Here is a 26,255-nt window from a genome sequence, read left to right on the forward strand (position 1 = left end):
CGGCCCTAGAAAAGGCAAAAAGACCAAAAAAAAAAAAAAAAAAAAAAATCACTCGGTCCTGATGACCACAAGAGGATCAGAACAGAAGCCGAGCGTGTGCAGTTCCCAAAGGCCAGGGGAGCCCCCGAAAGAGGCCTAGGCATGACAAAAAGCAGGACTCCTTCAGTATTACCTGCGAAACTTTAAACCAAATATAAACACATCTGTGTAGAAGTGATGCCTTACCTTATCACATTTTCAAAGTGAAAGACATTTTTGCTTTTGGAATATAAACCACAAGCCCTAGTCGTTTGGGTAGGCAGGAATGACCATTTCCCTGGAGAGAGGGGAAAAAAAAGAAAAAGAAAAAAAAGCCCTGGACCTAATACAGAAGGAAATGTGTGAATTTTTTTTTTTTTTTTTTTTTTGTCTTTTTGCTATTTTTTTGGGCCGCTCCCACGGCATATGGAGGTTCCCAGGCTAGGGGTCCAATCGGAGCTGCAGCCACCAGCCTACGCCAGAGCCACAGCAACTCGGGATCCGAGCCGCATCTGCAACCGACACCACAGCTCACGGCAACGCCGGATCGTTAACCCACTGAGCAAGGGCAGGGACCGAACCCGCAACCTCGTGGTTCCTAGTCGGGTTCGTTAACCACTGCGCCACGATGGGAACTCCGGAAATGTGTGAATTTTAATCAGTGAAGAAAACACTTCCTGAAGACACATATATGATTATATTTACCAAAATCATCTGAAATCTTTTTCCAAGTATGTACGCCCTCAGGCATGGCCTACATATTTAAGAGATAATGCATCACATGTTTGTTTTGTTTTGTTTTCCATTTTAGCTCCCATAACAATAAAATGCCTAGAGCAAAACCATGATTTGAAGGTGGTCAATAGAGAAGCGGCAAGGGTGGGGTGGAGGGGGTTCAGCCTTCACATTTAATCACTGCTCCAAAAATTTATGGGACTAGTTTGGTTTTCATTTTTTAATAGTAAACTTTTTTTTTCAAACCACAAATTATTCATGTTACAAAAGTGCTAACGAATACACATGACATTCCTTGCAGAAATTCTGGTAAACACTAAAAAAAATTAAAAAAAAAACCTTAAAGAAGATGAAAAACATGCATCATCCCACACATAGAATCATTTCTGTTAAAATGCTGCTGACTCTTCTTCAGAATTGTTTTTTTTCCATGCAACATCTGTCTCATCTTAAAGAAGTAAAAATTTAAATACAATTACATGTGGACCTCAGGTTCCTAGAATTTACCAGTAGTCAGTCCCCAGTTCTATTTGAGAGGTTAGCTCTGCTATATGCATCTGTTAGAGAAAAGCTTTGGGCAAGATTCGACTCTAAACACTTAGGACACAGCTAGATTTTACCTCTGGATTGAAATGTTTCTAATTAGGGGTTTGGAAGATATTCATGCATAATTTTAAGAACATTTCGAACAGCCCGATGCTTAGGCCCTCATCCCTACCAACTCAAGGCTATGGGAAGGTCACACACACTGGAGGATGACACCAGCCTCTCCTTCGATGTGCAAGTATGATTTGTTTCCATGAGCCTTCAATACAATGAAAGCATCAACTGTACCCAGTTTCTGTTCCCTAAAAGGAAAGTCTCAAAAGGTAAATGCTTGGAGGCTTGGATCCAACCTCAGTTTGGAACTTGCTGACTCTCTGTTTTTAGCAGCTGGGTGTCAAATGCAAAAGGGGGAGTTCCTGTTGTGGCTCAGTGGGTTAAGAACGCGACATAGTGTTTGTGAGGATGCAGGTTCAATCCTTGGCCTCGATCAGTGGGTTAAGGATCTGGCATTGCTACAAGGTGCCGTATAGTTCACAGATGTGGCATAGAGTGCAAAAAGGAAGATTTCCCACAACTGCTCTCACTTCGCCTAGGACCAGCTTTGTCACATATGTTCCCAATCATGAGGAAGGGTGGAATTAGGTGTATTTCTTTAACTGGAAGGAGATGAACAGGCAGGATCAGAAGGCCAGAGAACCACATGCCTTGGGGGAAGGGAACCCCTTCATCTGTGTGGCTGTTGACCTTCTAATAAAGTGTTTGGCACTTAACATCAGAATGAAAGGTTTAGTACCCTTCAAACTGGGTCACGAACGCTTATCCTTATCTCAAAAGATCTCAAGATTCCCACACTGTTACCATTATGTAAATGTTTATTTTCTGGGAGATGCGCATATTATGTTGATGATATTTACGGAACTTAAATCCCAGCCAATATATGTGGAGGAGCCATCAATGAATGCTAACATTAAAGGGTAAAAGTCTGCTAAAAGGAATGGATTCCTTTGGTGGGGGGTGCTGTGCCCATGGCATGCACAACTTCCCGGGCTAGGGATCGAACCCATGCCACAGCAGCAACCTGAGCCACTTCAGTGACTATGCCGGATCCTTAACCCACTGTGCCACAGGGGAACACCAGGAATGAATTCTTAAATATTCTCCGGGTATCTCCTACTGGGTTACTATCAATTACAAAGAGAACAGTGCAATGACAATTGAGAAATCTGGCCGTCGTCACTTGTAGCAGTTTTAAAACATGGCTACAAATTCTTTGACATTCTTCCCAGCAATACATGGCGTCTATGTCACCTCCCCTTGAATCTGGGCAGGCTCCCTACTGAATCAATCAATAGCCCTTGCATTAGTGATGCTCCACAGCTTCTGATACTAGTTCCTAAGACGCCCTCCAATCTCTTCCTTGTCGGCTGGAAGCCTCACTCGGAGCCCTGGGGCTGCCTTGCTCTGGGAGGAAGCCCAAGCTACGGGAAGAGGACTCCGTGCGTGGCTTGCTCAACAGTCCCATCGGAGCTCAGCCTGCAAGTCACCCCAGCTCAGGCATCAGATTTGAGTAGAGAAGCCTCCAGATGATTCCAGCCCCCAGCCATTCAAGACTTTCCAGCTAATGGATGTCATGGAATCAACATCACTTATCGACTGCCCCAAAACCCATAACCAGAATCCAACCATGAAGAAAGAATTAAATGACAGGTCATTTCACAAAACAACAGACCCATACTCTTTCAAAGTACTAGAATCGTGAAAACACAAAGACCAAGGAACTAATTCCAGACGAAAGGAGACATCACTAAATACAATGCAAGACTCTGAATTGGATCCTGTACTGGGGGAAATTTTTCTGTAAAAGCTATCATTGATGACTGGCGAAGAATAAATATGATTTACCTATAAAACTAGTGTTTCTCAACACAATGCACATACAAGTACTTGGAGGTTTCCTGAAAATGCAGATTCTGATTCAGTAGGCTGAGGGTGGGGCCCCAAATTCTCCTTTCTAGCAAATTCCCTGTTTGTGTCAACAGGGCCTGTGGACACACTTAGAGTCTCAACTTATTAGGTAACAGTGTCCATGCCAAACTTCCTGAATCTGCCTTCATTTTTAGAAGACACACGCTGAAGTATTTTGAAGTGAGGGGTCATGATGTAGGGGAACTGCGTTTCAAGTGGTTCAACAATAGCAATAATAATTATACTGTGAAGAGTATATACATGTTTACTGTACGGCTGAGAACCTCCTGGGGGGTCTGAAACTTTTCAAAGGAAATTTCTAAAAAAGAAAGGGTATGATGTCCATCAATAGCTACAACCCTACAAGGTCACTCTTTGATATCAATGATACAGATAAGGAAACAGATGCTTAGAGAGATTAAATAATTTGTGCACAATCCTGTTGCTAATAAAGGGCCCCAAGGCCAGAGCGTTAAGTAATGACCTTGCTCACTTGACAAGCATTGTTCAATAGTTGCTCTTTGATTATCACAACTCCCCTGTGGCCTTGGAGAGCAACTTGTCCTCTCTAGGCTTCAGTTTTCCTGACCCAGCTGGAAGGGATGCACTAGACCAGATGACTTCCGGCATCTCAAAACCCCATGTCATTAACACCAGTCAACGCACCTTGCAGTCACTGCATCCCTCTCTCACTTCACTGCAGCAGGGCTTTGGTCTCCCTCCACCTTCATGGCAGAATGAAAAGGTAAAAGCAAACATAGCCCGAAACTGTATCCATCTGACCAAGACCAGATCACAGACACCTACGAACTTCTGGATTAGGGAACCCCAACAGACTTAATATCAAAAACTTACAAAAAAAAAAAAAAAAAAGTTCAAGGATTAAGCTACAAATTCACTCTAAGAAACAACACTAGCCCTTATTCAGATACCAGGCCTAGGTGTCATGAAAGCCAGAATATTCAAAATATTCTGCATAAAGTTAAGGATGCTTCCATCTCTTTAGGGGCTTCTTTTCCTTTCAAGGAAAGCCCGTTCAAAGGGCCCAAAATGATGGGCAAAAATTTAATCCTACCAAACTAAGCAACCAAAAATGTGAATGTCACAAAGAAGTTGAAGCTGAGGAAAATTTTTGGACAAATGGAGATGCCGAATTTGGCTCTGGATTGATTTCTTCCCTTTTTTTTTTTGTCTTTTTTTTTTTTAGGGCATCATCTGAGACATATGGAGGTTCCCAGGCTAGGGGTCTCATCGGAGCTGTTGCTGCTGGCCTACACCACAGCCACAGCAATGCCAGATCTGAGCAGCATCTGCGACCTACACCACAGCTCATGGCAATGCCAGATCCTTAACCCACTGAGCAAGGCCAGGGATCGAACCCGCAACCTCATGGTTCCTAGTCAGATTCATTTCCACTGCACCACAACAGGAACTCTTGGATTGATTTCTAAAGGGATGGTGAGCACCTGGAAAAGCAGAAAGGATAATCAGAACTACCACAGGTTAACCAGGAACCTGCCGATTAACTTTCTTGAGCCCAGAACTGTCAGGCTGGGAGACAGACCAACATTCTGCACATCTAGATTCTAATAGGACTTTGAAACTGTCACTCATGAGACATACATGATACATTACCCATACTGGCATGGAAAATGAAGAAACATAGCCTGGTTAGAGATACCCCAAATTTTTCATCTCAGGATCTCTTTATACTCTTAAAAATTATTAGGCCCCAAAGAACTTATATTTGTGTGGATTCTGCCTATTAATAATCCCAGTGTTAGAAATAAGAACAGAAACTTTAAGTCTTTCCAAAACACCTATTAGTTGATTTAAAAAAGAATACACCATTACACATGTTTTTCATGAAAACAAAACAAAAAAACCTATTTTCCAAAACAAAAATAGTTCTGTGAAAGACATGGCCTTGTTTTACCTTCTGTAAACCTATCTCATGTCAGATTTAAAAGAAGACACCTCTGCTTCTACAGTCAATCTGTTTTAATGCCCAGTGACACATCACCCCTGGAAAACTGCAACTTAGAGTTGTTAAAAGAATGAGTGGAAAAGGAAGTCACCTTCCAGACCCCTGAAAGGATTTCAGGGGACCTCAGGTCACATTTTGAGAAATCCCTATTTCAGATGTTGATACGTCTAATTAACAAAATTAAAAAGATCATCTCCACCGGGCTGGGAAACCAGCCAGACACTTGGTAGGAGAACTACACGAATCCAGACGAGGGCCTCTCTATCTCAGCATCACTGACATTTTTGGGTCTCATCATTCTTCCTGGAGGAACTGTCCTTGCCTTCTATCCACTCTGTACCAGCAGCACCTCGCCCCAGATTGAAAATGTCAAAAATGTCTCCACATGTGGCCCCATGTCCCCTGGGGGCTGAGGTCCACCACCACACATCACCTGTGGTTGAGATCCACCACTGTAGATATACAGAAATATGTCGAGTCATACGCCTCAGAGTGCTGCTTCAGTATGGGTTACCAGTGGCTTGGTCTTTATTGGCAGAGGACATGCAAACAGGAGAGATACTGAGTTTCCTGAGCAAGAAGTGTGCCCACATATATTTCAGCAATTTGGAAATGAACAAACCAGCAATACAGGATCTAGACGAAGAAACTATGGAGCAGCAGCCATCTGGTTAAAAGCAGCCACACAGGTACGGAACGGGGACTCTGTGCCTCACCAGCCACCTTGAAAAAGCCAGCATGGATGGAAGGCCAGGGAAGGCTACCATGGGTCATGGCTGGCAAGCTGATGACAGTGCAGACAGGATTCGATGACACAGTGTACATCTAGAGTGAGACGATGCTAAGCCCAGCTGAACTCCCGACTGGCTAGACCAGGCGAGGGCATTACATTCCATTGTGCAGTGAGAGACCCTGAGGACAGAAGTGTCTCCAGCAGAGGCACCAATACCAATGGCAGGAAGGGTTTCCCCACACCAACGAGCAAGTCCCCAACACCTACGGAGGGGGCCTGTGTTTCAACACAATTCTGGTGCTACACACCTGCAGACAGGATCAGACCCCACAGGTTAAAAGCTCAGTTCTACAAAACAAATCCCTACGTCAGGTGCCAATTGCAAGCCCAGGGTGTCACCTGTGCTTCCAATAGACTGGCTCTAAATCAGAGGTCCCCACGATGCCCTGTCCTTGGGTTCAGTTAATTTGCTAGGGCAGCTCAGAGAACTCAGCCAGGCCACATCCCCACCAGAACACCGACCATGACAAAGGCTATAATGGGACACAAACCAACAGCCAGACGAAGAGAGGCACAGGACGAGGTCCCAAAGGAACTTCTGTCCTCGTGGAATTTGGGGCCTTGCAAGGTAGCACACGGAAGCGTTCTGATTCCCCAACCTGGAAGCTCTCTGAACCCCCTCCTCCGGGGTTTTATGAAGGCTTCATCACATAGGCATGATTGAGCACATCACTGCCCACTGGTAACTGATTCAACCTCCAGCCCCTCCCTCCCCCTTCCCCCAAATCAGAGGGTGGGACAAAGTTCCAATCTTCTATTCATGGTTGGTTCTCTGGCCACCTGCCCCCATGCTTAAGAGCTTTCCCAAAGTCACCGAACCACGAACCACCGTAACCCCAGCTGCAGTGGAAAGGGGCTTGTCATGAATAAGGAGATACCGATTTTATCTTTATGGTTCTGAAGCAATTTTAGAACCTGAGGACAGGAAGTAAAATAAAACAAAGATGTTCCCATTGCTCTCATCGCTGAGGAAATTCCAAGGGTTTAGTTTTGGGAGCTGTGAGCCAGGAACCGTAGACAAAGACCAAATGTCTATGTGTATGTGTGTATGTATGTATGTGTGTACCCATGTCTGTATGTGTATATGTATGTGTATTTGTATGTGTATATGTATATGTGCACGTGTGTATATGTGCGTATGTTTACGTGTGTGTATGTGTGTATGCGTGTGCATGCATACGTGTATATGTATGTGTATGTACATGTATAGGTATGTGTATATGTATGTTTATGTGCATGTGTATATGTATATGTATGTGTGTACGTGTATGTATATATGTATGGGTATGTGTATGTTTACATGTATGTATGTGTACGTATGTATGTATGTGTGTATGTGTGTGTGCACATACATATGTGTACATGTATATGTATAGGTCTGTGTATGTGTTGTACATATATGTGTATGTGTACATGCATGTGTATGTTTGTGTGCATGTGTATATGTGTACATGTATATGTATGTGTATATGTGTGTATACACACATATATTTATACATATAAATTTCTGATTATAAATTATATCACAGAACATAACCAGGAAGGTAAGAAATCCAAAACAATGTCCAAGTACAAAGGAAGGACCTGGAAAGAAATCCAACAGGTCACAGTACCAATTTTCAGATTCCAAAAGCACTCCACGTGGAAGAGGGATTCACCTTGTACTTGGCCCAGAGGTTGAACCTCAAGGGCGAACTGACTGAGGATATAAAAAGGCTACATATGAGGGGAGAAAACCTCCTGGAGCCACTATGAGACAACTCCCAGGCAGCTTAACTTGGGAGGTGCGGAGTTGCTTGTCACCAGGGTTTTACAAGGTAAGACTAGGGGCATTCCAAGAGAGGTTCAAATACTCCCTGCAGGGCTGGAAGAGCGGGCCCATGAGTCTGTGGGTGAGAAAATATATACCCATCCCCCAAAGATATTCAGTCACCAAGCTATGCAAGACAGGTGACTCACTCTCCTCAACACAGAAGCCAGCCTGCCAAGGTGACCTGTCACCCTTCTCTGGGACAGGGCAACCCCGTGGGGCCATGCTGAGGCATGAACCCCCTTCTTTCTCTCCTCCAAGTCAGCCATGCTCTGGATTCGGATTACAACCACAGGCACGGTTATTAACCCGTTGCTACATCCAATGGGATGGCCCAGACAAAGGAGTACTCTTAGTGTTCCTTTTCATCGGGCTCTCTCTTTCCCAAAGAAGAATGTGTCAGATACTAACACGCACATGAAAAGCCTTTGTCACCTGTTACCATTTCATAAATACACTCATCATAAACAAAGTCATCCTTCTTTGGCCCCTGAAATACTAACCTTAGAATTCTTCCACAGACATGTCCAAGAGCATAATGATCAGCCTCCCAGTTTCCTAAGAGCCACAGCCCCTCCAGGCATTTGAACCTGATTTCCCTATATATTAATAAAAATATGTAGACAAACAAAACAAAGACTGAACAGGTGCTACAGTCACACTGACCACTGTTGCCAAAAAGTTCGGAAGGTTCCACTGATAAATTAAGTCCATGTGTGGGGAGAGGATGAGAGACAGGAGGCTGCGGGAGGTGGAAATCTTAGCCAGGTGGCGGGAGCTCTTAACATTACTGTCAATATGGAGGGAAGAGTGTGAGAAGAAAATTAATGGCCTGCACAATCTGCACTGAGTATTCATCTTTTATTATTCTTCTTTTCTTTTCTTTTTTAGGGCAGCATCCACAGCAATATGGAAGTTCCCAGGCTAGGGGTCAAATCAGAGATACAGGTTCCAGCCTACACCACAGGCACAGCCATGAAGGATCTGAGCTTCGTCTGCAACCTACACCATAGCCTGTGGCAACACCAGATCCTTACCCCACTGAGCAGGGCCAGGGATCGCACCTATATCCTCATAGACACTATGTTGAGTTCTTAACCCTCTGAGCCACAACAGGAACTCCATATTTTCATCTTTAGAACTTTTTTTTTTCATTAGCCATTGCGCCACAATGGGAAGTCGGGGCTTTTTTTTTTTTTTTTTTTTTTTTTTTTGCCTTTCTTAGGGCTGCTCCTGCAGCATATGGAGGTTCTCAGGCTAGGGGTCGAATTGGAGCTGTAGCCGCCAGCCTACACCACAGCCACAGCAACGTGGGATCCGAGCCTCATCTGCAACCTACACCACAGCTCACGGCAAGCTGGATCCTTAACCCATTGAGCAAGGCCCAGGGATCAAACCTGCAACCTCATGGTTCCTAGTCGGATTCGTTAACCACTGTGCCACGACGGGAACTCCATCTTTAGAACTTTTATTATATGGAAAGATGCAGATAACATGTTGTTCTATAAGTAGGTGACCTTTAAACTACTCCCTTTTCCCACCTAAAAGAACACCCCTCTGGAAGGCAGTAGGGAAGAGACTCACCAAACCCAAACTTATTTTCACTGAAATGGTGGGACACTCCTGTTTATCTACCACATAACAGAATTCTCCTGGAATCCCAGTTGTGGCTCAGCAGATACGAACCCACCTAGTATCCATGAGAATGTGGGTTCGTTCCCCTGCCTTGCTCAGTGGGTTACGGTCCGGCATTGCCATGAGCTGTGGGGTAGGTCACAGATGCAGCTCAGATCTGGTATTGCTGTAGCTGTGGTATAGGCCAGCAGCTACGGCTCTGATTCAACTAGCCTGGAAATCTCCATATGCCACAGGTGCGGCCCTGAAAAAAAGTATTTTAAAAAAAAAAAGCAAGAATGCTCCCAAGCCTGGTGGTTTTCAACAACTTCCCTTTAGTTATGCTCCTCATTCTCCAGCCCAAGAATCTGGGCATGGCACGGCATGACCAGAAAGACCAGCCTTGTGGAGGTCTGGCAAATAGCTAGACACGGCTGGGACAGTGACTGGGCTCCAAGTCTGAAATCCCCGTTATGGTTGTCAGTGGGGTTCCTCAGTTTCATCCGCTGGAGTCTGGAATGATGCCCGGGCAGGCAGGCTGTAGCAGCTGCGGCTGGCTGGGCACATCTCTCCCTCTCACCTACAGAGAGATTAACCTTCACATGGAAGGTTAATCGCAAATGCCACTGAACTAGCATATAACCCAGCAATCCCACTCCTGGGCGTCTATACAGACAAAACTTTAATTGAAAAAGATACATGTACCCCTATATTCACTGCAGCACCATTCACAATAGCCAAGACATGGAAACAACTTAAATGTCCACTGACAGATGAATGGATTAAGAAGATGTGGTGTATATATACATAATGAAGTACTACTCAGCCCTAAACAAGAACAAAATAATGCCACTTGCAGCAACATGGATGAACTAGTGACTCTCATACTAAGTAAAGTAAGTCAAAAAGAGAAAGACACATACCATATGATATCACTTATATCTGGAATCTAATATTAATATGTTACAAATGAACCTTTCCACAGAAAAGAAACACATGGACTTAGAGAACAGACTTGTGGTTGCCAAGGGGGAGGGGGAAGAAGTGGGATGTATTGGGAGTTTGGTGTTAGTAGATACAAACTATTGCATTTGGAGTGGATAAGCAATGAGATTCTGCTGTATAGCACAGGGAACTGTATCTAGTCACTTGTGATGTAACATGATGGAGGACAATGTGACAAAAAGAACATATGTATATGTATTCATTCATATATATATATATATATATATATGTATGGGTCACTTTACTGTCCAGCAGAAATTGGACAGAATATTATAAATCAACTACTCAACTATAATAGAAAAAATTAAAATCTTATAAAGTGAAAAAAAAGTGCAAATGCCAAATCCGTGGTTAAAAAAACAGCATCAGCATCTGAGCTCCGAGAAGCAGGCCTAAGTTCCCATAAACAGACACTCATACATCACAGGGCCTGCACAGGGTGAGCAAGCCCCCCCCCCCTCCCTTGGGGCTCAGCTTTCTCGGGGCGGCCGGACTTCCTCCAGGCAGCTGACTTCCCCCAGAGGGAGGGTCGAGGAGGAAGGAAGTGGTCAGTCTCTTCAAGCCACAGCCATGAGTCACTTCGGCCTCAGCCTAATGATCAAAGCAACCTCAGGGTCCACCGAGATTCAAGCGAAGAAGACAGATTTTAGGCTCTCTGCGGAAGGAGTGAAAAAGCATCCATGGCCATCTTTGACAGGTCACAAAGAGAAACATTTCTTGCATTTTTTTCACCTGGCATCGTGGGTAGAACCAGATACACTATAAGCAAGATCATCATTCCCAAAGTAACTTCAAGACGTAGCCTTCACAATAAATAGAATGTGCTAAATAGATCATAAATGCCTATACAGATCATAAGTACCGCTACTGCTCACACATCTGCTTCGAGTCTTTGTCATCTGAAGACGAGAGTCACACAAGAGATTCATTTATCAGAAAGGAAGGACATGGAAGAATGCAAGAAGCTCAAACTCAAAAAATATTCAGACTCGTTTTTTAGTTTCTTCCCTGAAATTTGATCTCTCCAGCAATTTCATTTCATCCAATAATCAAACTGACAGATATTTTCACACTCTGAGATACAGGACTAGCGTATGTATTTTGCAACATAAATTTAAGAGTGTCGTAGCTGGCTTTTAAGTCTAAAAAGAAAAACCACAAATGTTCCCGTCATGGAGCAGCGGAAACGAATCCAACTAGGAACCACGAGGTTGCAGGTTCGATCCCTGGCCTCGCTCAGTGGGTTAAGGATCCACTGTTACCATGAGCTGTGGTGTAGGTCACAGATGCAGCTTGGATCTGGTGTTGCTGTGGCGTAGGCCGGCAGCTGCAGCTCTGATTGAACTCCTAGCCTGGGAACCTCCACATGCTGCAGATACGGCCCTAAAAAAGCCAAACAGAAAAAGAAAAAAAAAAAAAAGAAAACCGTAAATGAGCCATGACCTCTGGATCAGAATAAGGTTGTTGATGATGATATTGACACAGGCAAAAAAACTGGAAAATACTGAAGGCCCTCCTTCCCATCACAGTAATCATTGTCAATAATTTCATTTTTTTCCTAAGAAAAATTTAAAAGGTGCCTACACTTAAGCCTGCATACATGCATAACTTCTATGTATGTATTTTAACACCCAAAGGAGCATAACAGAGATACAGTTCATCACTTCAATTTATAAGTATTCACTCAAATATGAACTGAACGCCTACTGTGAGATATGCAACAGTCTGCAAATTGGAAATAAATGAATAAGCGCAAATAAATATAGTGTGTATGTTTCAGGTACACCAAAGAGGCCAGGGGTGACTGGTACATGAGGGTATGAAAGGGAAACTGGATCAGGAAGCAGCAGAATGAGACAGGACACTGGTGTCTTAGAGATCATTCCATTTCAATGTATTTATTTACTGTCACAAACTCACAGGCTGAACACAACACATGGCCCATTACTGTGTTTTCTACTTCTTGCTGTATATAAAAATGCTCTTAATTATCTCCAAGTTCCCACATGTCAAAGAGCCCAGGCATATCTTAACCAGGGCCTCTGCTCACCCCACAAGGCTATCAGCAAAGTGTCCGCCAGCCTGCTTATGAAGGCTCAACGGGGTATGAATCTACTTCCAAGCCCATGCGGGTTCGTGGCATAACTCCTTTCCTTGCCCTGGAAAGACTGAGATCGTGGCTTTTTGCCGACTGTGGGCTGGAGGCCTCCTGCAGTTCCACGCCAGGCGGCCTTCCCATAGGCACACCCACAGCACGGCTTCTTGCTTCTTTCAGGCCAGCAAAGGGATCTCCTTCTCTAGCCTGCCCCAGTGGGGTCTTCCCCAGACAGTCACAGGGAAGAATCCCATCATCTCTGAGTCCACTGGTTAGAATCAAGTAGGTCTCCCTGGCACTCGAGGGCCTGGATCACTGGGTCACCTTAGAGTGGGGCCACCCCAGCCAGCATCAGCATTTACAAATCTACTTCATTCTTCTAATGGGTTACGTAGGTTTCTTCTTATTGTCATCGTGTAATTTATTTAACCTTCTGCCCCACCCACGGATGGCTATTGGTTTCTGATTTTTGCCCTGAGAGATACACATGGCAGTGAATCAGTTCTATTCTTCAACATTTTGAGAGTATCTGTAGAGTATCTTTTAGCAGAGATATCACCTTCAAAGCAGGAGGGCATTTTAATCTGTGCTGGATGCTGTCAAACCATCTCAGAAAGGCTGTGCCACGGAGCCATCAGCCACATAGCAGACCACTTAATGTCCTCTCAAAGAGACCTCCCAAGTTTCTTCTTTATAGTTTTCATCAAGTAGCTGTTCTTCACCTCTTGATTTAGGCTTACGCCTGGGTGGTTTCTCTTTTCTTGATTTAGGCTTACACTCGGGCAATGTATCTTTCCAAATGACATCAATAAGGTAGCCTATTCTCCTGCTGTGTTTTCTGATTCTTGTATATAAGGAAGCTTTGGGTAACTACTTTTAATCCTTCATTGCAATAAATCATTTTAGTCTATCTAAGAGCACTTCAATCTGTTCTCTTGGGCTGTCTGTGCACACAATCCTATATGTAAATAATGTAATATTTTCCCTTTCCAGTCTTCATACCGCTCACCTCTTTTCCTTTTTCCCCCTCTCCTTTCTTATCGAGTAATTCTAGGATCATAGTTAATTAATAATAGTGAGTCAAGTCAGCATTTCAACATTTTAAGCATTTCAGTGCTTAAACAGAATACTACCTTAAGGGTTAAAATACACTTTTTAAAATCATTTTAAGGAAGAATCCACTATTTCTACTTTATTAAAGTATTTTAGTGGGAATTACATAGACTGTGTCAAGTGCTTTTAGGCATCTGCTGAAAAGATTTTCTCCTCTGACTTAATAATACAGTGTATCATATTAATGCATTTCCTAATATTAAGTCGCGCTCGTATTTCAGGGGTGAACTCAGCTTAGATTGAAATATTATACTGTTAAAGTGCTGCTGTTATTTGCTGATGTATTATTTAAGATCTCTGCATAAATATTCATAAGTAAAATTGATCTCCCACTTTATCTTGAACAGGCTTTGTTAGTGCCCTACTCACATCGCAAAAAGAATTTGAAGTTTTCCTTCATGCTGTTATGGACCAGTCTATATACCAACAGATTTAACTGTTTCTTCCAAGTTTAAATGCATTCACCGACTCAAACATCTGAGCCTGGTTTGGTGCCTCTTAGAGAATGGATGGTAGTAGCTCTTTGGAAATTTTCTCGGTTTCGTTATTAGTTCACTAATTTCATTCAGATTTTCTCAATTATGTACACTGTGTATCTGTGATCATTTCCACATGTTTCTATTTATATACATAAGCCATCTCTCACACCTTTGTCTTGGCCATGATTCACCTATTTTATGCTTTATAACCTCTCAAAAAGGCAGGGGGTATTTATAAAAGCCATTTTTTCCCCTAATTAATTCATTTCATCTGTTATATTTATGATTTCCTTCACATTTTAGGGGGTGGTGGATGGGTGGAAGCTTAACCTGTTTCATTCTTTCTGTTTTACGTAATTATTTAAGGTTATAAATTTCCCTCAAAACATAATTTTTGCCTCATCCTCCAAGTTTTGATGAGCCTGTTTGCATATTTTCCTAGATGTTCCACAATTAAAAAAAAAAAAAAGAAAAAAAAAACAATTTTTGGCCACACCCATGGCAGCAGAAGTTCCAGGCCCATGGGTTGAACCGGTGCCACAGCAGTGACAACACTAGATCCTCACCATATGCATCCTCCCAGGATTTTCCCTCAAAAATCTAATACGTAAACCACACTACGTCTCTACATGAACAACGCAGAACTGATGTTTCCCGAAATTCACTGAACACTTTGATCAGATTAAGGTCTTAATTTGTGTTCGATGTACTTGGTCCTATGCCCCCAGGACCACACCTTCCAACCGGTCATCTTCACGCTCCCCCATCTGCTGTTCCAACTTCTTCCACCTGTCTCTCTTCTTTCATGGGACTGTTTATTGCACCAATAATGATCATTTGCTTCTTTAACCTTTTTTTGCTTTTTAGGGCTGCAAGTTTGGCATATGGAAGTTCCTGGGCTAGGGATCAAATGGGAGCCACATCTGCAACCTCCACCACAGCTCACGGCAACGCTGGACCCTTCACACACTGAGCAAGGCCAGGGATCAAACCCTCATCCTCATGGATACTAGGTGGGTTCGTAACCCACTGAGCCATGATGGGAACTCCCTGCTTCTTTAACAATTCCATTTTGAACTTGTTCATTTGTTTTGAACTGCTGCTGGAAGTGTCCATCTGTTTTCTTTCCTTTCTTCTTCTTCTTTTTTTTTTTTTTTTGTTCATTTTCTTAGCTCAGCATGTGCCTTAAAAAAAAAAAAAAAAAAAAAAATCCTCTCTCTCACCATTTCCTGGACTCCCATCTTACTGAATATTTAGTTCTTGTAGAGAGATCAATTTTAATAACTTCACCTCTTCTCTTCCTTAGATCAGTATTTCTTCCAAAACAGATTCTTCATCTTTAGTTTACATTCCCCTCCCCTTCTGTGGCAATATATTCACAGAGATACCACACTGGGTATTTGGGGTTGATTTCAATTATACGAATGTTTTACGTGGGCAGCCTTGTCAACACTTTCTGTTCACATCCCTACACTCTGGGGGGGACCATCTCCTTGACTGTCTTCCCATGACTTGAATATGTCCTTCCTTATTTTATGCACTAGTTTTGCCTGCCCAGGGCTCCAAAGCCTGAGAGAATGGTGGGTTTGTCTGCTGGGGTTACCACAACTGAATACCGCAGCCAGATGGCTTAAACTACAGAAATGTACTGTCCCAGTTCTGGAGGCTGGAAGTCCAAGATCAAAGTGCCGGCAGGGCTGGTTTCTTCGAAGGCCTGTCTCCTTGGCTTGCATATGGCTCCCTCTTTCTGCATCTTCACGTGTCTTTTCTTCCGTACATGCACAACCTGGGTATCTCTTCTTATGAGGACAGCCATCCTACTGGATTAAGGCCCCATCCTTATGATAGCCTTTAACCTTAATTACCTCCTTAAAAACCCCTATCTCCAAAGAAGATCACATAGGAGGCTAGGTCTTTAAGGTGTGAATTTTGAGCAGACATGATTCCATCCAGAAGCAGTGGGCATTAAGGAAGACAAGGACTCAGCCAGGGCTGTATGCAGTACAGTCTCCAACCTCATCTCTGTGGTTTTGCCAAAATGCCCATGTCTGTGTTCACTCCCCCTAACCAGGCCGTACACGATTCCTGAGGACAGCTTGGCCCTTCAGCCCCAACAGGAGCATCCGTCTTTGGTGACCAGCTTATCAAACATTTCCTTTCATCCTCCAGGCGGAAGAGGGACCACCTAAAAGATGACAAGCTCTTGGGGTTCCCACTGAAAGTTTTCAAGGTGGGAAATGACACCCCTACCCTACCCTCAGGGCTCACTTTCTCTATCATCCTCTCTTTCCATTCTGACTTTCTGTTTATGGCTGGAGACCACTGACCCTAGAGTATTTCAGACTGAGTGTGCTATGTCTCACCCTGGCTCCTTGGGCAGAAGAGCTGGGTGGCCAGAAATGACTCTCCACCTCTGTGGAAATGGCACATCTTTACCCAAAGCTGCCCAAGCTGTCCCCTCCACCTCCCTCCAAAGGGAGGTGCTTGAGGACTACATCTGTTTCTGCCCCTTACTTGTGGAAGGTCAAGTGAGGAGTAAAACAGAGATGGCTCATGCCAGTCTTTGGAACCTTCATTTGGTGGCCTCTAGGCCTTTTCCTTTATTTGACTGACACCAAGGATTTTTTGTTTTATATTTTAATCTTTCTTTGGTTGATATCCCAAGATTTTCAGATCTGTCTTTACTCTTAAAGATCTGTGTTTACTTTTATGCCATCACAAAGTATGTGTTTGAGATACCTGTTTTAGATAATAAGTGGACAATAAATAATGCCAGTAAATACATAAGTAAAAAGTAATATGCCATCACATGTGGAAATCTGTAATTTGATAAACTTCACTTCCCCCACTCTACACACTGCATAAATGAGCCTCATGTTTTTATTAAATTCTTTCAATATCACCCAAGTTAATTTCACCCACAGCATGGGTTCCTTAACTGAGATCTCATAGAGACTTCAGTGTTAGTACATGTTCTAAAATCATATGAAAATGGCATATAGGCATTTGTATTTTTTCATAAAGTGGGATTGTTACCTTTCAAGTTCTCCAAGGGGCATGAAACATAACAAAGGTTAAGAATCACTGACCTGGGGGGTTCCCATTGTGGTTCAGTGGTAATGAACCCGACTAGTATCCATGAGGACACAGGTTCGATCCCTGGCCTCGCTCAGTGGGTTAAGGATCCGGCATTGTCATGAGCTGTGGTGTAGGTGGCAAACACAGCTCAGATTTGGCATTGCTGTGGCTGTGGTGTAGGCCAGCGGCTACAGCTCTGATTCGACCCCTAGCCTGGGAACCTCCACATGCTGCAGGAACAGCCCTAAAAAGACAAAAAAAAAAAAAAAAAAAAAAAAAAAAAAAAAATCACTGACCTAGAGTGATGAAAAGGAAAGCTGCCAAGAAGAGGCAACAATGGAGAATCAGAAACAATTTACAACAGGTTGGATTCCACTGAATAGTAACTTAAGTAGAAGAATTTTCTTTTAAGTTACATGGAATGTGGATAAAGCCACAGCCGACTTCCCAAAAAGTTCAACTGTGGATGTGTCTGTGGGCCTGGGCATTGGAGAAAACAATCCTGCAGGAGCCATGGAATAAAATGAGTAGACACAGGAAACAATTCTCACTCCAAGGGCCTTTCCACATCAATGCATCAGTAGGCACCGCTTACTCTGAGCTTATTAGTACATTCATCTCAAACCGACCTAATTCCTTCATTAAATTTTGAAAATGACGACTAATCCTCTTAGTGGCCATTTCCCTCATTTCCACCTAAAGAGAAATGACATTCCAGAGAAACCAAGTGTTTGAGGCTTTCCCTGGAAAAAGAATGTCTCCACTTTCACTTATTGCTGAGGCAGGGAAAGAAAAACAGGTACCTCCCACCCCTCAAAAGCACAGCCTATTCCACTTTCAATATACAAAAAAAAAAAAAAAAAAAAAAAAAAGAGCAAAGTTGATTCAGCAATAAATACAAGGAAAGAAGTGGTAGACACAGAGCATGATGTACCTGAGATTATCATCCAGATTTTGAGTGTGTTTCCGATGTACACTGTTCTCTTTCTCTGTACACACACAGGATTACCATCATTTACAAAGGATTATAAACCTTCCTCCAAACCTATTAATCCAACCACTCAGGGGTTTGGTTTGGCACCATCTATGATCTGTAGCCCGTGTGCACTTTGGGTAATTAAGAAGGAATAAGATGGCAAACAGCACCCCAGCTGTGCCATGATTAATAAGAACGTTCTCGCGCACACAGCCAGGCGCTGGCATGTGTGGCTCAAGTGACCATAGCAAGCTCATGACTTTACGAAATCAAATACAGAGATTTCCTTTCTTACCTTCACGCATTCCAACACAGCCATACATAAACACTTTTGTGCAATTTCAACTTGGAGCTGTCCACGAAGTAGTGTTGACTGAAACCCTATGCATCATTTAAGCTCAAAAAGAAGAAAAAAAAGAAAAAAAATACATATATATGGCCTTGTTTTTCTTGGGACGGTAGAGTGACCACAGGGAACTTTCTAACTGTGTGGGTTTCACTGCCTGGAATCCTTTTTGGAATGAGGCAGGCTGTAAATGAATAAAGCAAGCTGTGTGTGACCTTGGGTAAGTTGATTTCAACTCCCAAGCTTCAGTTTCTTGCAAACTGTAAACTGCAGAGCATCCCACACTCAGCATTAGCTGTGAACCAGAGCTGGCCAGTGTCTGGAGCACCAGGGACTCAGGAAATCCTTAGTGCCGAACCTCTTCCAAACAGTCCAGTCTGCTAAGGAAAAGGGACCTTGCATTTCATAATTATCTCCATGCAATTCCCTGCAGCCCTAGCTCACTGCTGCGAATGGCAGGCATACCTATCTTCCGAAGAAACTACTAAGGTGTTGTTTGGTACATAAAGAGATAAGGGATGTCTGATACATTCTTTCAAGGGCAGAAAAGGTTGTAACCTGACCTCAGACAAAGAAAGCAACTAGCTTCTCATAGGTCCAAACTCAAACACACATTCTGCTGGCCAGGGAACCAGACTTCCGCTGTGTCAGAGTCTGTTGTGCTGTTGTCTTTTTTGCTAAATGCAGGGTTTCTGGAAAGCCAGATCTGTTTTCTTTTCTTTTTTTTAAACTTTTTATGCCTGTCCATACAGTACATGACATGAAGGAGTGGTTCAATAGATGTTCGTTGAATGGATGAATAAATAACTGCATAAAAGAAAGGATGCTGGCACCCAGTATCGGTCACTTAACTTTTATCAATGATTTCAGATATGGAGAGAAGTAAATGGATTACTATAATGAACTCCTATGTCCACATCCCCTGGCTACATCAGTCACTAACTGCTGGCCGATCTTGCTTCATCCGCATCCCCAGGTTGTTTGGAAACAGAGGCCAGGCTCGGGGCTGGACTTACAGGTCTTTAGGAAGCTGGAGGTGATTAGGCTGTGCTCTACTCTAGAATTCTACATACTTGTGCCTCTAGAGTAACATACACTCTTGTGCCAAGATCAACAGAATTCACCGCTACTTGCTCAAGAGAGGACTCTCCCTAAATGCCTACAGATTAGAGGGTACATTTAGCATGAATATCATTAACATAGCCCCCACCACAAAAAGGAAAGTTATATAATAATTTTGCAAATATCCGCATGAAAAGAAATGATGATCTTGAGGAATTCCCATTGTGGCACAGTGGAAACAAATTCGACTAATATTCATGAGGATGCGAGTTTGATCCCTGGCCTCGCTCAGTGGGCTAAGGATCCAGTGTTGCCATGAGCTGTGGTGTAGGTCACAGACACAGCTCGGATCTGGCGTTGCTGTGGCTGTGGTGTAGGCTGGCAGCTACAGCTCCAATTTGACCCCTAGCCTGGGAATTTCCATATGCCTCGAGTACGGCCCTAAAAAGAGAAAAAGAAAAAAAAAAAAAAAAAGAAGAGTGACCTTGAGACAGCTGGTAGGAGGAGGAGGAGGAAGATAGCATTAAGAGTGAATGGAAAGCTCTTTGAAGGAATGCTGGCAGAAGGCTGCAGGCCCTTCTTCAAACTTTATAATAAAGGGTTTGGGGTGGGGGTGGGGGAAATCCAGAAGATTAATCCAGAAGGAGAGGATCTGAGGAGGGTCAGTGTCACCCAGACACCACAAAGCCCAGACTGAGTTTAAGGGCGGGGACAGACATGGCAGCACCTTAGTCCCTGAGAAAACACGGGACCCCAGAGACAGCACTCGATAGAGCTTAAGGGTGAAAAACAGAAACGAAGCTCACAAAACCAATGCCTGTCCTCTGGGGTCGCTCTCAAGAGAAACCAACCAACTGGAAAGAAAAGCAAGGAGGGCTTCTGAGGGACATCTCATCCTGTGCCACATTAGCCACTGACAGAAGGCAGCATGGCCTGCAACTTACTCAACCTGTACTGGCTACATTCTTCTGGATTCCTGCGCTCCTCGGCAAAGTTAATCCTGGACTTTCCACCAGGCCTGACAAGTGGCACTTGTCCAAGAGAACCAGGGAGACACGTCCAAGGCAAAAGAGGAAAGGCCATGAATGCCAGTGATGGAGAACATCCTTGCAGAAGAGATGGGAACTACTCACACCACTGCCCCTCATGCCTCGCCCTGGCAGGTAAGAGATGTCCCGTATAGAGAAAAGGGCAGACCCCGTGGGCCTGGGGTGGTCTTCCTTAGAAAGCCCTGCTCGCACAGCTGGCCCTTGGCTGGGCTCAGATGGGCACTGAGCTGATTAATAGCTCTCTAAACTTGATATAAAACATGCCCAAAATGGTTAAGAGGGCTCACTGTGCCTTCACCGATCACACATCCGCATGCACCTGCAGGTGTGATGCAGAATGCCAGCTTTCATTCTGGGAGCTGGGAATTTGGTACATACTCGGCAAAGGATGCCTGCGTGACCGTCCCCCGGCAGGTACAGAGTCTCTAAGGGTATCGTCTTCTCCTCTGTGTGTTCTCACTATGCTGCTGTGATAAAACTAAACTGTGAGTACCACTCCATGCTGAGCCCCCTGAGTCCTTCCAGCAAATCCCCAGGCATGGGGGTGGGTCTCGAGGACCCCGGACCGACCCAGGGAGGCAGGCACTAGACTCAACGGAAAGACCTCTACTTGGAAGGACCCTCCAGGGCAGCCTGCTTCATCAAGCAGTCTTTTTTCTGTTCCGACTTTTAGTTCCAGTGGAAATTGGTGGATTTGTGGAAGTCTAAGCAGAAACAGAGTGGTTATGTCCCAGAGTCCATGAGTTAAAACCATCGATCCTTAGTGTAGCCATTTTCTGCTAACATTCATTAACCAGTTGGGTAGGAGGTTAGTGTTTGCCATTCTAAAGATGCAGGAGCAGAGATGCTAGCATGTGGTCAGTTATCATTGACTTCATGCAGCAGTGGAGTTTCAGAACAGTTTTCACTTCAGGAAAATGCGGAAGAATTCAAATGAGGTAAAGAGGTTGCTCTAGGAAGACCTGACCTGATAGAGGTGCCTTCTTCAATCTGCCCCTAAAATAATGGAAGGGGGCTGCCTTCAAGTATTTAAGCAGAATATCCTTCAGAGAAGGCTCATGGTCTGCCCACGATCTAACTAAGCAGTCGAAACTTCCATAAAAGGTTTCCTTGGTGGCTAGCTCCAGGTAGGGGACAGGAACAACCAAGCGACACTGATCAAGTATGAATCCTTGCCTGTCCCCCAGCCCAGGTCCTGAGCAGAAGCATGGAAAACAAGTCACCAGCAAAGACAAGAAAAGCCAAACCTGAAGAAATGCTCTGGAGTTCCCATCGTGGCTCAGCAGTTAGCAAACTTGACTAGCATCCATGAGGACATGGGTTCGATCCCTGGCCTCTCTTAGTAGGTTAAGGATCCTCAGTTGCTGTGGCTGTGGTGTAGGCGGAAGGCTTCAGCTCCGACTGGACCCCTAGCCTGGGAACTTCCATATGCTGCAGGTGTGGCCCTAAAAAGACAAAAGACAAAAAAAAAAAAAAAATTCTCTGGACCTTAACTCCTCAGGGATCATCCAGCAGCTCTTGGCTTCCCCTATGGTGCTAGGGTCCTGACCTGGGAGTCCTCGAAATGCCTAAAATTTATAGACATTTCTTTCGCATATATACACTACATTCTTTTCTGGAAACTGGACCCAAAGCTTTCTTTAAATTTTCAAAGTGGGTTCTGATGTAAGAAGGCTTCGAAACTCCTGCTCTAGAGGGAAAGGATGTCAGACGTCAGGAGTGGACATTAAAACGTCAGCCAACAGACTCAACACCAGACCAGATGCCCAACCTGCCAGGGGATGTGTGAGACCGCAGTGGAGGGCGAAATGGATCCGCAAAACTGGAGACCAAGCACTAGGAGAACAAGTAACCCACAAAAAAGAAATGATGTGAGAGTTGACAGCAAAGCCACTTCCAGGTTCAGCCTTGGCCCAAGAAGAGAAAAGCAAAGAAGAAAATTAAAGAAGGTCTGGTCATAAACTATGAGAACAGAGTAAGAGGTTCAGGATTGGGTGACTTCATAGTACCAGTTTCTACCTAGAGCTTTGTTGACCAGACCCACTTGATCTGTTTTCACAAGGAATCTGGGCCCCAAAAGCAGCTGGCCTCAAAGCCAAGCAGGAGCTACCTGAAGTTACCAAAATAGAAACTGAACCAAATCAAAGCTGATGCATAAACTCTCCGTGAATTTATCAAAGTGGGCGGGTACCTTGCCCTGTGTATTTTCTCACACCATCCAAAGATGATTTGGTTGCAACCATTAATATTACCAAGCTGACGTAAGTAAAGAGATTTATTGAAGGGAACAGCAGGAAGCAGAAAGAGCTGGCTGGAACGCCACACCTCCCTGAACTAGGAACTTGAGGCCATCAAGGGTCAACCAACAACTCTCCATTTCTTGCCTCTGTGTCCCTCTTTAACAAGCTTCTGGATCCTTCCCCGAGCACCACCTTCTTCCCCTTGGCACCTGACCCATCACAGGGGTTTCTTCGGCCCCAAGCCCAAGAAGCCATCTCACTCAGTAACTGGCTGAGTTTCCCCACATTCAGATTCCAAATCTTTAGAAGAGAATCTGCCTCAGCCCAGATTCCAACATGACTGCTCTGGTGTGTTTAGCTGGCTTGCATCAGCAGACCTACATGAGAGGGGCACTAAGTCTCACAAACATGTGGGAGGGGTCTCTCTCTGACGTGAGCAGTTAGGGGCAGGGCTGCTGCTAAGACGTATCTGTACTAAGGGACTACAAGCCACTACACAGGGGGGTGGGGGGGACCCAGAGAGAGGTTAAAAGGGGAGACTGTGAATTCAGCTTCTAGAAGAATACCCCTTTCCCAGACCTCTCTACAAAGTAGCAGGACATCTTTCCAGGAGAAAGAAGGGGAGGAGAGAAAAAACAAAAAAACAACTTTTTTTCAAAGTATCCTAGTCTGGTGCAAATGGCTCTATTAGCATGGTAGAGGCTTCAACAGCTATATAAAATAAACTTTAATCATTTTTTTTCCAGCCATGCCCGAGACATGTGGAAGCTCTGAGGCCAGGGATGGAACCTCTGCCACAGAAGTGACCCCAGACGCTGTAGTGACAATGCTGGATCCCTAACCTGCCACGCCACAAGAGACCACCTATCATTTTTGTAAAATTTTTTCTTTGCTATTTTTTTTTTAAAGTATAGCTGATTTACCATGTCATAGATCCCTGACCATTTTTATTTCTCAAGTTTTTGCAAAAAGCATGTAGCTTATTCACAATACTCTGGGGCTTAGCGTTTTAAAAAAGCAGGTCTGGAGTTCCCGTCATGGTGCAGTGGAAACAAATCTGACTAAGGAACCATGAGGTTGTGGGTTCAATCCCTGGCCTCGCTCAGTGGGTTAAGGATGTGGCATTGCCATGAGCTGTGGTATAGGTCGCAGACATGGCTCAGACCCAGCGTTGCTGTGGCTGTGGCATAGCTTGGTGGCTACAGCTCTGATTAGACCCTTAGCCTGGGAACTTCCATATGCCACAGGTGTAGCCTTAAAAGAGACCCAAAAATGAAAAATAAAAATAAAAAGCAGTTCTTTACAGCTTATGCAGTGATAGTCCATGTTGATATTTTCCCACTTACATTATCTGGTGTAATTTTAGATATCTGAAAATATATTTGAGACATCAAAATATCCCATTGGTAGTGATGTAGTTCAATCTATACATATTCCAAACCTACCGTTTCTGAGCATCCGAATAGTATAGTCCTGGCCCTCTGGATGGTAGCCCTGGAAGGAGCAGCGGTAGCCTGGAACACTGGACAGCACCACCTGCCAAGCCAGCCAGTACTGGGTCAGAATCCCAGCGCTGCCATTTGCCAGCTGTGCAGCCCTGGGAGAATTCTCACCGTAAACCCCTTTTCCAAACTATACTCGGAGGATGATGAATGTCTACCTGGTAAAGCTGTGGAGCGGGTCCTGAATGAGATCATGATGTAAAATCAAGGGGTGTGGGCCCTCAGTAAGGGTCAGGCACACTGCTCTTCTGGATTAACGATGCTGGTGGGGGTAAAGGCGAGGACGAGGAGGATTGCCAGGCTAGAGCTTTTTATCAACAGTGATGCTGAGAGGCCCCGACCCTGCCTGCTGACCCTGGAAACAATGGATCTCAGAGTGGGGTGGACGTCACACGGAAGCCTCTGTCAGGAGGGAAGAAGGTCAGGTGACAGAGTTTGCTTTCCTTTGAAACTCAGTGGGTGTAACATCGACATAATAATCCCGGTTCCCGAGTTCCCGATGTGGCTCGGTGGAAACAAATCTGACTAGTATCCTTGAGGACGCAGGTCGGATCCCCGGCCTTGCTCATTGGGTTAAGGATCTGGCATCGCCATGAGCTATGGTGAAGGTTGCAGACGCGGTTCGGATCTGGCATTGCTGTGGCTGTGGTGTAGGTCAGAGACGCACCTCTGATCCTGTGTTGCTGTGGTTGTGGCATAGGCCGGAGGCTACAGCTCCAATTCAACCCCTAGCCTGGGAACCTCCATATGCTGCCAGCCCTAAAAAGACAATCAATCAATCCCAATTCTCTCAAAGCACAAACAAGTCAGCACTAGAAAGATGTGAGCTACCAAGCCATGACAAGACATGGGGAATGACCTTAAATGCATATTACAAAGTGAAAGACGTCCATCTGAAAAGGCACATACTGTAAGAGTCCAACTCTAGGACATTCTGGAAAAGGCAACACCATGAAGACAGTAAAGAAATCGATGATCGCTGGGCTGGGGGGTGGGGGAAGGAGGCGACAAAGAGGCCGAGCACAGCACTTTCAGGGCCATGAAAATACGTTAATGATAATGAGAACTACATGTCACAGCATATTTGGCCAAACTCACAGAAGGTGCAACACCAAGGGTGAACCCTAAAGAAACTCTGGACTCTGGGTGATAATGATGTGTCATCGTGAGGAACTGTGGGTTCCTCGGTTGTAACAAATGGACCACTCTGGTGGCACGTGTTGATGATGGGGAAGCATTGTTTGGGGAGGGCAACGAGGATATAGAAAATCTCCGTACCTTCCCTTCCCCTCAATTTTGTTATACACCTAAAGCTACTCCGAAATATACAAAGTCCTTTTTTTTTTGGCTGCACCCGTGACATGTGGAAGTTCACAGGGCAGAAATCGAATCAGCGCCACAGCAGCGACCTGAGCGGCTGCAGTGACAACGCAGGATCCTTAACCCACTGCACCACGAGAGAACTCCCCAGTCTTTTTAAAGATATAAGTAAGTCATTCCAGTTGTTTAATATAAAATATGCATCTTTATACACACATTATCAGACAGCAACAGTGTGGACTTTACAGGGTAGGCCTTGGGGCAGACTGACTGGATTCAAACCCCAGCTTGGCCACTTGCATATGTTACTGAGCCTCCCTGAGCCTCATTTTTCACATTTGTAAAAAATAAAATGAAAATAAAAATGAAAAAATAAATAAATAAAAAGCTCACCTCATCCTGACCACCGGTGTCCACTGGGTTGGGACTTTAGCTCTTCCCCTTTCACCAAGGAGGAAACTGATGAGGTTAAGTGGCGGCTGGGGCAGGGGGGCGAGTCTCAAAAGGCACACAACTCTGTGG

The 26,255-nt window shown here is 44.4% G+C and overlaps 1 protein-coding gene across 15 annotated transcripts in view; it reads right to left on the reverse strand.

Moving 5' to 3' along the window:
- The window catches only part of ARHGAP10 (Rho GTPase activating protein 10), a 349,411-nt gene that overhangs the window by 76,661 nt on the left and 246,495 nt on the right, over window positions 1-26,255 (reverse strand). The window contains exon 19 of one of the 15 annotated variants that reach the window (XR_014812817.1): window positions 23,793-25,050. The exons of the other annotated variants lie outside the window; for them this stretch is intronic. The gene's annotated coding sequence lies outside the window, so the exon portion shown is untranslated. Of the gene's footprint in view, window positions 1-23,792; window positions 25,051-26,255 lie in introns of those variants that run through there. 15 annotated transcript variants of the gene reach the window in all.

Source organism: Sus scrofa, chromosome 8 (genome assembly GCF_054392235.1).
Source record: "Sus scrofa isolate SSC_HxYL_T2T_F1_AM1 chromosome 8, Sscrofa_HxYL_maternal_Yorkshire_Landrace_v2.0, whole genome shotgun sequence".
NCBI classification, from domain to species: domain Eukaryota; kingdom Metazoa; phylum Chordata; class Mammalia; order Artiodactyla; family Suidae; genus Sus; species Sus scrofa.